We start from the raw sequence: 12633 nt of genomic DNA, 5'->3' as shown, positions 1-12633 counted from the left end.
CCAGAATCTGGTCAGCGGCTGACCAACTCTTGGTCAGCCGGACCAGGCCTGGACAGATGATGGCGGACCGAGCTTTCGGACCTCCCGGACTGACCAAACTTGGTCCGGGGCTGACCAAGTTTCTGAAACTTCACATATAAGTCCATCCCTAATGGTGTGTGACCCTGTAGGCCCATTCGCAGTGGCAGCGGCCTCGAGAACCATTCCCGATCTACAAGTCATGGTTAGCCTCTAGCAAGACGCCATGACCGCCCATTTAGAATTGAGTTAGAGGTGATCTAACCAAGGCATTAACAGCTCGAATTCTGATCCTTTGTCTCACGATATCATAAGTTGAACAAGGGCATGGTTTGAGCCACCCTTCAAGTTCAACTGCTTTCTCGTCTTGGCAAATCGACTAGTACAATAGATGCAACTTCATCTATAGCGTGGCCACGCGTTTTCATAGTCCGACTTCCACGAGAGGGCCCAGCGATATCTCTCCTGTTAAGGAGGTGACAAGTCACATATTGCATGTCTACTATCTCCATATGATTCGTGAACGTATCTGATCAACGCCGTTATAATCATCCGGTTAAAGATGACGTTTGACGCAGTCAAGACACGCCACTCCTCATATCAGATACTCTAGACATCTCATGTATGAGGATCCATAAACGAACCGCTGTATGAGATTCAAGTCATGACTCTGTCCATGTGACAATCTCATGCGGGTCATCCAGTCACTCGTTCACAACGAGTACCCATGATTGTGATCTACATCCAACGCGTTGATCACACCTCATGCTAATCTTCATTCAACATTGTTCCCACAATGATGACTGACTAGGGAGTTTAGAATCATTCTCTAATGATTCAAGGATGCTGAAATACAACAAACATGCTAATCTGAATCAATACAAAGTCAAATGTCATATCATGGATCATCCTAGAGCATTACAACCAACAGACTTTTCATCCCATGTAGTTTTCCACCTTACAGATCAACACACCTTCCAATGTTTGAAGCATATCCATCTGAAAACTTGACTTCATCTCTCAACCACTTAAAATCGCAAGATTTTCATCTTTAGAGAGTCTGAAGATGGGAACAGGAGATTTTCCATCTGCTCTGATCTCCAAATCTTTCCGAGAACATATGTCCTTAACATCCATCCTTGAAGCGATGTTATCCTTTGTTTTACCTACAATAAATTTACAAAAGGTATTAAACAAAATGTATATAAATTAAATAACCACAAAATTATTAATGGAAAAATGGAAAAAAAATGTTACCTTTCACATTCATGAGTGTGTTGATGATATTATCGAAAAAATTCTTCTCAATGTGCATGACGTCGAGATTGTGACGAAGTCTATGAGTACGCCAGTACGGTAAATCCCAAAAGATACTTCGTTTATACCAATTATGGTAATCACCATACTCATGTGGTTTGGAATGCCCGTTTCCTCCACATTCGGTTATTTTTTGCACGCCGAAAATGCTATCGATATGCTCGTACAATATTTTATCACCCGTCAGGAGAAGAGGCCATGGATCGGTCACAACTTTGTTCCGTCTAAAATTTTTTTTGTTGCGCCTCCATGGATGATCCAATGGTAAAAATCTGCGATGACAATCAAACCAACATGGTTTCCGCCCATGTTTTAATTGGAATGAATCAATCTCATCCATGCAATAAGGACATGCTAAACGTCCAAAATCATTGATTGTCCACATCAACACTGCTCTCAAGTTGAAGTTCTGCCTTGTTGAAACGTCATACGCATCAACACCTTGTTCCCACAACATCAATAATTCATCAATCAAAGGTTGGAGGAACACATCAAAACTCTTCTTCGGATGAGAAGGTTCCGACAGTAATATCGTCAGAAATAAAAACTCTCTTTTCAAACACATTTTCGGCGGTAGATTATACGGCGACAACACAATTGGCCATAACGAATATTGTTTCTCAGACTGACCATACGGTGCAAAACCATCGGTGCATAAACACAGATAAACATTTCTCACCTCATAGGAAAAATCAGGATATAGCTGCACAAAATGCTTCCATGCCTCACCATCTGATGGATGACGCATGTTGCCTGAATCCGAAACATGTTCTCCGTGCCAACGCATCTGAGATGCTGTCTTGTGAGATTCGTATAATCTCTTCAATCTGTCTGCTATCGGCAAATAAAACATCCGTTTATACGGCACTCTTTTACGTTGCACATTTTTCCTGGGTTTGAATCGATCAGCTCCACAAAATCGACAATTCGATAACTCTTTATCATTTCCAGACCAAAAAATCATGCAGTTTTTCTGGCATACATCGATTTTGATAGCCCTCATGCCTAATGATCCCATGAGTTTAGACATATTGTAGAAAGAATCAGGAGCATGGTTACCTCCAGGAAGATAATCGGTCATCATCTGACATACTTCGTCCATACAATTCTCCGTCAGATTATAACTCGACTTCATGCCCATCATTCGTGCTGAAAGAGATAATTGGGATAATCCTTCTACGCACCCTACATATATAGGTTGATTAGCTGCATCCAACAAATCAAAAAACCTCTTTGATTCGTTGTTTGGTTCTTCATATTCCCTGTTAGAACAAAACTGAGAAGGGAATGCATCTTGAACCATATCAACGTAACGGTTAGTTGGTTCACTGCTCATCCCAACAAATTTGTCGTTAATGGTAGGAACATTAACAACATCGAGCGTTTCACAGTGATAAACCCAAACATAATAATTTGGAACAAAACCTCTTTTGAATATATGTTTTAGAACCACCTCTGGAGTAAGAAATTTAGAATTTTTACATCGTGCACACGGACAATATATTTTACCCGTTCTTACGCACTGATTCTGACTTGTCGCAAATTGCATGAAATTCTGCAACCCCTCTTCATACTGGATGCTTAAACTGCACGTAGATGCATCAATTCTCTCGTATAACCATCGTCTAGAGTGATAAATATCACCTCCACTCGATGTCATTTTTTTTTTTCAAATTTTCGAAGTTCGAAGGGGAAGAAGGGGAAAAGAGAGGGTTTTATAAAATTATTTGCAACGCAATTTCGTTGCTAACCGAAAACCGTAGCAACGAAATTGCGTTGCAAAGTAAAAACCGGTTAATAGACTTCACCGTTTTGCAACGCAATTGCGTTGCAACATTTCCCGGTTAGCAACGAAATTGCGTTGCAAAACAGATTTACAACGCAATTTCGTTGCTACCAAAAAGCGCAATTCTGACACCGAATCATTTGCTTTGTTAACATCATTAGCATAAATTGTTGCGTTGCTACCTAGCAACGAAATTTGACTTCGTGGGAAATGCGTTGCAAAACGTTACTCGTTGCAACGAAATTTTTGTTGCTAATGGCAACGAAAATTCATGCGTTGTAAAAGCGTTGCTACTCGTTGTCGTTGCGTTGCAAATGCGTTGCAACATTTTCGCCCGTCAAATAACGTTGCTAATCTTGCAACTTGCAATGCAATTTTCGTTGCTACTTTGCAACGAATAAATTGTGTTGCTACGCGTTGCAAAAACGTGTTAATTCGTTGCTATTTCGTTGCAAACTTTTTTCGTTGCAAAACGTTGCTAAAGCGTTGCAAAGTTTGCAATGAAATGATTTTCGTTGCAAAAACGTTGTTTTTTGTAGTGCAAAAAAGACAGAAGACAAAAGATGATGTTTGGGTACGTTACAAAAGGAATCTGATGTTTGGGTACATTACAAAAAGGAATATGATTTAACCAAAATAGACAAAAGATGTCGAATACATCATGCATCCGGTTGGCTGTGAGATGTCGAGAGTCCTTGAACCTGCCTCGAAGCTTGGAATGGACGAACGGTATGCGGAGATATGAAGTTGGCAGGTATAATGGGAAATTGATTGGGCCGACTCATTTCAAGAGTCAAATGTCGACGTCGGCAGGGAATACAAGTCACTTGAAAAGTATGGCTGGATTGTGTTATGATGGTAGTACCTACAGTCATTGATATGTCCAGAAATGGACATGTTAGAAATGGCATAATGTAAATTTGTATCTTGAACTGAACTGGAACTTGAAGCCATTTGCGGCCGCTGTTGAGCTTGCTTAGACGATTGTGGTTGAGGATGTTTTCTTGGTCGACCACGTCATCTCGTTTGTCGTGGCATGTGTAGTGGCTCATTTTTATAACCCTTCGTGTTGTGTCTAGTTTGTTTACATCGACTACATGTAAACACCCGTCCATGTCTCATCATCTTTCCATGCCGCGTTGGAGATTCATGAGGGTATTTCCGGCGGTGAAATTTCTTTGGTCGACCACGCAACTTTTTATCCCTTTGTACATCAAGGGGAGTCTTGCTTGTTTTTTGCCACATAATTTATCCATTTAGAGGCATCTATCAGAGTATGTTCCTGTCCATTTGCTCGTCAAATAATATCTAGAGACAAATCTGAAAACAAAGAGAGCATTTTTCCAGTAAGGTCAACACCATAAGTAATATCGAATTCCAAATACAGACAAGTGTGGGTAAATATTGAAAGATACCCGGAAATATTTTCTTCTTTCTTGTTGATGATAGAGAGAGCACGCTGGCATGGTATCCCGGTCAAATCTCATCTTCAGCAAGCATACCTCTTTCCAGTAAGGTCAACACCATAAGTAATACCAAATTCCATTACTTCAGACATACCTTGTCGCCTTGGAATTGCAGCACAATACTTTGTCCTTTCACGAGCACTTTCTAATGCAACTACATCTCTTGGACTGAATTCTTGATTCCATTTACTTGATTCGGCACACACTTTTGCTATACGTTGCATTGTCTGCCTTCGTATATCTTCTAACATATCAATCAAAGGCCTTAACAGTGTTGCTTTTATGGTCCTGTTAAAACTTTCAGACAAGTTATTATGCACATCTCCACATTGCGACTCTTCTTTGTAGAATGACCGTGCCTATTGTTCTGGACATTGTCGGACCAATGCTTCACGTGCCATAGAGTACACCTGTCCAATCCTAAAATCATGCGCCAATTCTACTTCCAAGACTACCGTAACACTTCAAAACATATATAGAAACCTGTAAAAACAACCTTTCCATCAACCACATCTGTCGCAATTTCGGTTGAAGTGTTTGGGTTAGATCTACGCAATTCTGCTTCATAATCCCATATCTTTGCAAACTGTGTCTTTTGATCCTCAGTTACCATTTTCCCTACCTCGCGGTGTGGCCTTAAAGCATTTACTCAGCGGAACTTTCAACTTCCATTTTCGTTTTATCACGTATTGAATATCATCTGCAGAAAATGATGGCATTCTCCTAATGATATATGAGAACAACTTTACAATGTGTTTACGAGTTAACATTGAAGCTACTCCTGTTGGTTGGTGATTATGCCCAACATTGAACACTTTGATCATCCATTTATTCACTGGTTTCTCTATTGAGCAATACACTCTCCAACCACAACCTTGATGCGAACAGACCGCTCCATACTTATCTTATTCCCATCTTGACAATCTCACATTGAACTGCGTATCTAAAACATATTGAACCAAGACATCCTTGAACACTTCTCCTGATTCGAATATATTACCTAGGAAAAGAAATTCATCACCCTTCCTTAGTACTCTTGAAGTTGGTACCTTTCTCCTTGGACGCTCGAATTCCTCCCATTCTTCATCTGTATGCATCGCAGTCCCTGGGCACACATTCTCATTATCAATAAATTCATCATCACTAACATACTCTTGACAATTTCTAGCATATTCCTTCAACTCAATCTCTCTAAATATTGTAGCAATACTTTCCTCATCAAGCTTCAAACTTGCATCACCTTCCACAGGGGATATAGCAGATATACCCTTAAAATGCTACCCTTACTTCACAGCCTACCCTCCAAAAATTAAACCTAAAAAAAAAGAAAAACTGAAACGAGTTAAAGACATACATATCCCTGGATTTTAAAGGAAAGACGAAAAAGACCATGCCTTTTCAATTAAAAAATAGCTAAGTTTTTAAGAAATAAAAAAAAGAAACCACTCTCTCTCTCTCGGTAAACTCCCACTCTCCCACTCTCTCTTCTGTTGAACTCTCTCTCTCTCTTCCATTATTTCGAAAACTCTCTCTCTCTCTTGCGCGATTTCGAGAACCGCTATTTCTCTCTCGGGATTTTCAGAAACTGAGGCCATTTTCCTTGCAATTTCGGTATCTCTCTTGTGATTTGTATGAAAAATCAAACACCCATGGATCCAAGAACACATGTGCCTTATGCTTCGACTTCGTCTGCGTCTCAGGTCGATTCATCTTCGTCATCGTCGGACAAAGATCTCCCATTAGAAACGGTAGGTTTTTCTGCATCTTCTTCTCCGTTTTTTTCTTCTGTGACCTGATCCTGGAGTAAAATCATTAAACTTGTTAGATAGTTTAGGATTTCAAAATAGGAATTTAGGGTTTAGGGATTTCGAAATTGAAAATTAGAGTTTTGGGATTTCTGAATATAAAGTTAGGGCTTTTTGTTTTGAAATATACAATTCGGGTTTTAGGAATTCGAAATAGAAAGTTAGGGTGTGGGTGTGGGATTTCGCAATACCTTGGCAAGTTTAATGTTTTCCTAAGTCACAAGGTCATGTGGGTCATAGGTCACATGGGTCACAGGAATTTATATGGTAACAGGATAATATAACTCACAAAGAGCACACAGGTCACACGGGTCACGGGTCACGGGTCACGGGTCCCAGGTCCCAGGTCACAAAGTTCACAATGACGAACAATTTTTTTATTTTGCAGCTTCCATTTGTCTACAAATTCGAAGACATTCAGTTTTCTTCGAAGATCAATATGAAGTGTTATCCCTATGAGACGATGAAGACGCTTAAAGAAGTATTAACACAGGATGAATGGACGTACTTCGAGAAAGAAACACAGTTCCAACATCTATTCCACGCACAGTGGGAACCACAGTTAAAGATGACGCCTATGGGAGTTCTCATTAACCGCTCAGTTAAAGTGGAAGACGAGAAGGAGTTGTGGTTCGTGCTCAATGGTGTACCCATGAGGTACTCGATCATTGAGCACGCACTTATATCTGGTTTGAAGTGTCGGGAATATTCAGAAGAGTGGGAGAGCTTCAAGAAGAGTGAATTCAGGAAAAAGACTTTCAGACGTAAGAAGGTTTGTTTGAATGATGTGGTGGAGAAATTGAGGCATAGATGTTTCAGATGCAGACCCAAGCTGTCCTAGAATGTGTAAGAGGTTAATCAAACCCGGGCTTAGATGGACCTTTCCTACTGTAATGGATAAGTTTGGAACTGAATCACAGGTACGGGTCTCTGGTCACATGGGTCACGGGTCACGGGTCACATGGGTCACATGGGTCACGGGTCACATGGGTCACATGGATCACGGGTCACATGAGTCACATGGGTCACATGGGTCACGGGTCACATGAGTCACATGGGTCATACAGGTCAAAAGTGACATATTTTTTTTTCAGGGTATTAAAAGTATTCTACAAGTAGGAAAGGATGAAGAAGCACTTCTGTATGATCTGGAGGATTACAAAGGAAGTTGTGATCCAAAGATCACTGTATGGATGCGACATTTGCAGTTGAATCTACAAAGCATCTGTTGGGATAGCATCCGCGAGCTTGATGTCAGTTGTAGAGCTTCTTTGAAAAAAGGAAAAGCTAAGATAGTTGAAGAAGTTGATGATGAAGAAGTAGAAGAAGAACAAGAAGAAATTCAAGAAGAAGAGATAGGTTGAGGGCGAACCTCCAAGAATGCGAGGATCGACAGTTTCAAGAGTGGATGCATTAGAGAAGTTCATTAAGCAGGAGATCAAAGCATCTGAGGCGAGGATCATTGATCACATGGGTCAAGCGATACAAGCACCTGAGACAAGGTTAATTGCTTGTCTGAAAAATATTCTAAAACAGTCTGGTCATCTCTCTACGAACTATTCGTATAGAGTGCAACCTAGGAATGATGAAGTGTGGGGGGACACTGCAATTTCTAAAGACCTTGTTGGAGGAGCGGATGTTTTTATGGATGTCCCTCAAACTGGGAATGTTGATGTGGATCTCTCTGAAGCTGTTGAGAAAGGTGACAAGGCTGCGAATGATGATGTGTATAATAAACGAATTTAAAAAAAATTAAAGTTTCGGGGTCAAGTGATAAAATTAAAAAGTTCTAGAAAAATCTGTTATTTCATGGAGGGCCTTTTAATACGAAATAAAAGTTTGGGCAGAATTTATAAATTTCAGAAAATATAGGACTAGACTGCAATTTTGCTAGGATTTCTTTTCTTCTTCCTTCTCCTCCTTCCATGGCCGAACCACCATCCTATTGCCACCGCCCCATCACCTTGATTCGTTTCCATGCTACTTTCTTATCTCTTTCGTCGTTTTTCTTTCACCTCCATTGTCAACGAACTTTGTAGATTTCCAGTGAACAGAAGCTCTTGGTGAGCTGAATCTTTCTTGGGTAGTATCGTCACCGAAAACAGTGAACCGTCACCGGAAAAATCATCGGAAAACATCGGAGAAAAATCAAGTTTTAGACAATTCTAGTTCGATTTAGGCCAAAATAACTTCGCATTTGGATTCCTTGAATGATTTTACATAAGATACAGAAAAATTAGATGATTCCGGGATATATGACCGCTGCCGGCCACCGGCCGCCGACCCCCGCCACCGGCCACTGTCGCCGGAAAATTTTCCGGTGACATGGATTGAACCGTTTCAATCCCGTGATTTCAAATCCAAAATCCGTTTTATAAAATTCAAAGTATTTAGAGATATTCGAAAGATTTAAAATAAAATAGTTTAACCATAAGACTTACCATTTGATTAACGTTTTTTTTTCGGTAGTAAATATTTTTGAAAAATAATTTGTTGATTAAATTTATTATATGATAATTAATTATAGGTGAAGAAAATCTCGAGGTTATTGAACCCGAGATCAAGGATTAGAGCGAATCTTTCAGGGTTCATCGTTTAGACCAAGGTGAGAGAACTCGACAGAACTCCTCTTTCTTCTATTCGCTTAGACATGATGATAGGGAACGTAGATATCATGCAGTTAGCATTTTAGGATAGACGCCTTAAATTTTTTTGCGAATTTATGATGCATGTTGATTGTTGATTGATGACTGATGAGTGATGATTGATGATTGATGATGATTGATGATTGATGAGTAATGAATGATGATTGATGATTGATAAATTTATGTTGAGTGATTATGGTTTGTGACGTTTCTTAATGGATTTATTGGATCGTTAGAATGAGTTGAACTATTGATACTAATTAAATTTTGGCATGATGTTCGAAAAGATAGGAGAAGTAAAGAATTGAGTTAGGGACTGTGATGTGACCTCAGACTGTGCTAAAAATATTTTTAAAGTGAGTTTTGAGACCATGGTACGACGGCGATCCGTATGTTATGGTATGATAACAACCTAGACATGGCTGCGATCCATGTGGAGTGATAATCCCGACTACGGCGGCGATCCGTAGAGGGTTATTGCTATTGGTTGAGTTTTGAGGCCATGGTATGGCGGCGATTCGTATGTGATGGCATAACGACCCAGGCATGGCAGCGATCCATGTGGAGTGGTAACCCCGACTACGGCGGCGATCCGTAGAGGGTTATTACTATTGGTCGTGTTGTGATAACCCCGACTACGGCAGCGATCCATAGAGGGTTATAACGATAGGTTTTGTTTTATAAAAGAGTTTTGAGCTAAGTCTGAGGGGTTCTGAATGGTCCTAGAGTCTGAACTCGTTTTAAAGAATCGAATAAAGAATAGTCAGTAGAAGAACGTGAATTAATAGATTGAGTTTTGCTTGAGTTGAATGTTGATTGAATTTATTTTCTATTTGATTGTCTATGTTGGGTACGGAGGCGAGGTTTATAGTCTCCTCTTCTCTAGAGTCCTTATCAATCTCCTGATTTGGCATGACCGTACCTGTAGACACAAAATTGACAGGCTTGGTCAAATCTGCCTTCCTCCCTGGATCCCGGTCTTTCCGCTTCTTCCTCCGACCACCGCCGGAGTCATCCGAGTCCGAATCATACTCAGCGAAGCATCCATAGATAGCATCCTCTTTCGTCTGTCTCCGCTTATCCTTCCGCCTTTCGTAGAAGTACTCGTCACCAATGTAACGACCACCTTCGTAGTCATTATCCATGTCGAACCTCTCCATCTCCTGGTCTTCATCCATGATGCAGTACAGACCTAAAACCCTAAAATCCAATCGCAGAGGAAATGAGAGAAATTCTCAGGTACTGAACTAAATCGAGAAACAAAAGCGCAAAATCATTGCCACCGACGAATCTCTTCACTCGAATTTTGAAAAGCTTTGGAACCGGTTGGAATCTCCAGCCGTCGATTATGAGATTCGATAACAACAGACCTCAGATGCGGTTTTGTTGGTCTAACTTTCAGAACTTGGCTAGAAGAAATATGACAATTATTATATTTTTATTGTAGATACTAAGTATAAGTTTCTAGAAAGAAACAATTAGATGTGGTAATATTATAGATAATTAAGTATAAGTTTTTCAATTTAAAAATAATTGTTTCATTTTTTATATTAGTTTTGATTTAACCCGATTCTGTATTCTTGGGGGTATATTCTAAATTGGGCTTTTATTGATAAAAAAAATGTTTTGACTCGAAATTGAAATTCTCTCTTAAAAAAATAATATTCATTTGATTTTCTACATACGATTTAAACAAAATCATACATTATCGAATTAGGTTTAGATAAAATTATATGTTATTGATTACTTGAGTTACAATTTTATATTCTAATTATGTTTGGATTTTTATCCGATATCCACAAATTTTTTGAGTATCTAGAATGGAGAAGTAATAACATAAACGGAAAATCGCAGATAAATACCTATACTTTTACAAAATTCCCAAATAAATATTTGTACTATAAAATTCCCAGATAAATACCTATACTTTTCAAAAGTCCCATATAAATACCCATACTTTTAAAATTTTACCAAATAAAACATATATGGTTGACGGCGTTTAACGTGTCACTGTTCAACCAAAAAAGTCAAAAATTCAGCTTTATAAAATCCGACTAAGCATCCACGTGTTTTGCCACGTCGGACTAACCGGTTCAATTAATCGAAACGGTTTAACAAAAAACCAACCCGGTTTTGTAAACATTTCAAAAGCCCTAAAATCCCCAATTGAGAATCGTGCGCTCTAAATCTGGGAAAAATTAGAAACCCTAGAAATTAAAAACTGAGGGCGAATTTCGTGCGACTTGGAGAACTCTCATCTTAGTGGTGAATCGGCGCTCTCCTCTCTTCGATTTCTCTGTGAAGGTATGTGTTAACTTTCTCTCGACTCTCGACTCTCAAGTCCGGTCTCTCACCTCCACTCTCTCTTTCATTGGTGTAGGTTCGAGTCTCTGGGTTGTCCGTATCTCGCCTTCTCTTTCTTTGGTCCTTTTTAGGTTTCGAATCCATGATTCTGGGTATATAAAGGTTAGAGTTGATTTCTTCATTATCTGTTCGAATCTGGGTATATATTCGGTTCTGGGTATATGTTAGATTATAGGTTTAGGTTCGATTTTGGGATATATAATTCGGTTGTGGGTATAGGTTCTATCATAAGTTATGGTTTTGGAGCTCGATTTTTGAATTTGGTTGTGATATAAATGACAGTTTTCAATTCGGTTTTGGGTATAGGTTTCGGAGTTCGATTTTTGGTTGATAATAAGTTTTTAAAATTTGTGCAGGGTTACATTTTAATCTGCTATGAAAAATGGCAAGCAAAATCGATGTCAATTTTCATTTTGGAGGAACAATGATAAATGTGGATGGAGAAGACAGCTACATAGGCGGATGCAACATCGATGGAGTGAAGTTCGATCCAGATAAGTTACTATGGTTTTTCTTTGAGGAGTTTGTGCAATCCCATAAGGTATCATCTCCTATTTCTATGATGTTGTATAAGTTGCCTCATGAAACAATGCAAGAATTGAGGGTATGTCATGAAGATGTAGTTTGGGAAGTTTGTGATATGTGTAAACTAGCTGAGGAATGGAAGAAGATAGATATCTATGTAGATCATCAGATATCAGAAGCAAATGTTGTGTTAAGTCTCCCCGATAGTCAAGAGTGTCCGGATGACATTGTTGAAGAAGAGATTCTGAACGAGGATGTTTTGGAGAAAGAGTTCAGTGAAGAAGAGGTTAGGAATGAAAATGTTGTACTAGAGCAGGTTCAGGATGAGGAAGTTAGGGAAAGATTTAGAGAAGAATTTGTTGTAGAAGAGGAGGGTAGAGAAGAAGAGGCTGTAGAAGAAGAGGGTACAGAAGAAGAGGTTGTAGAAGAAGAGATTCAAAATGGGGATGAAGAAAATGATTTTTGTAGAAGGTCATCATATGAACAACCTGCTGAATACATCAGTGATGAAGATAATGCCAATAAAGATGATGTTTATCCTCAGACACCAGAAAATACAGCAGATGAGTGGGAGTCTTTTGAAAAGCCTAACTTAGGCGGTCTGAAAAAAAGATTATCTGTTGAAGGAGAGGATCATATAAGCTTTGGTAAGACATTCAACAATGCTGAGGAATTTAAAGATGTTGTTTTCCAATACATGTTGAGTA

This window comes from Tarenaya hassleriana, unplaced genomic scaffold (assembly GCF_000463585.1).
Source record: "Tarenaya hassleriana unplaced genomic scaffold, ASM46358v1 Cleome92, whole genome shotgun sequence".
NCBI lineage: Eukaryota > Viridiplantae > Streptophyta > Magnoliopsida > Brassicales > Cleomaceae > Tarenaya > Tarenaya hassleriana.
Note: the sequence above shows the minus strand (reverse complement) of the source record.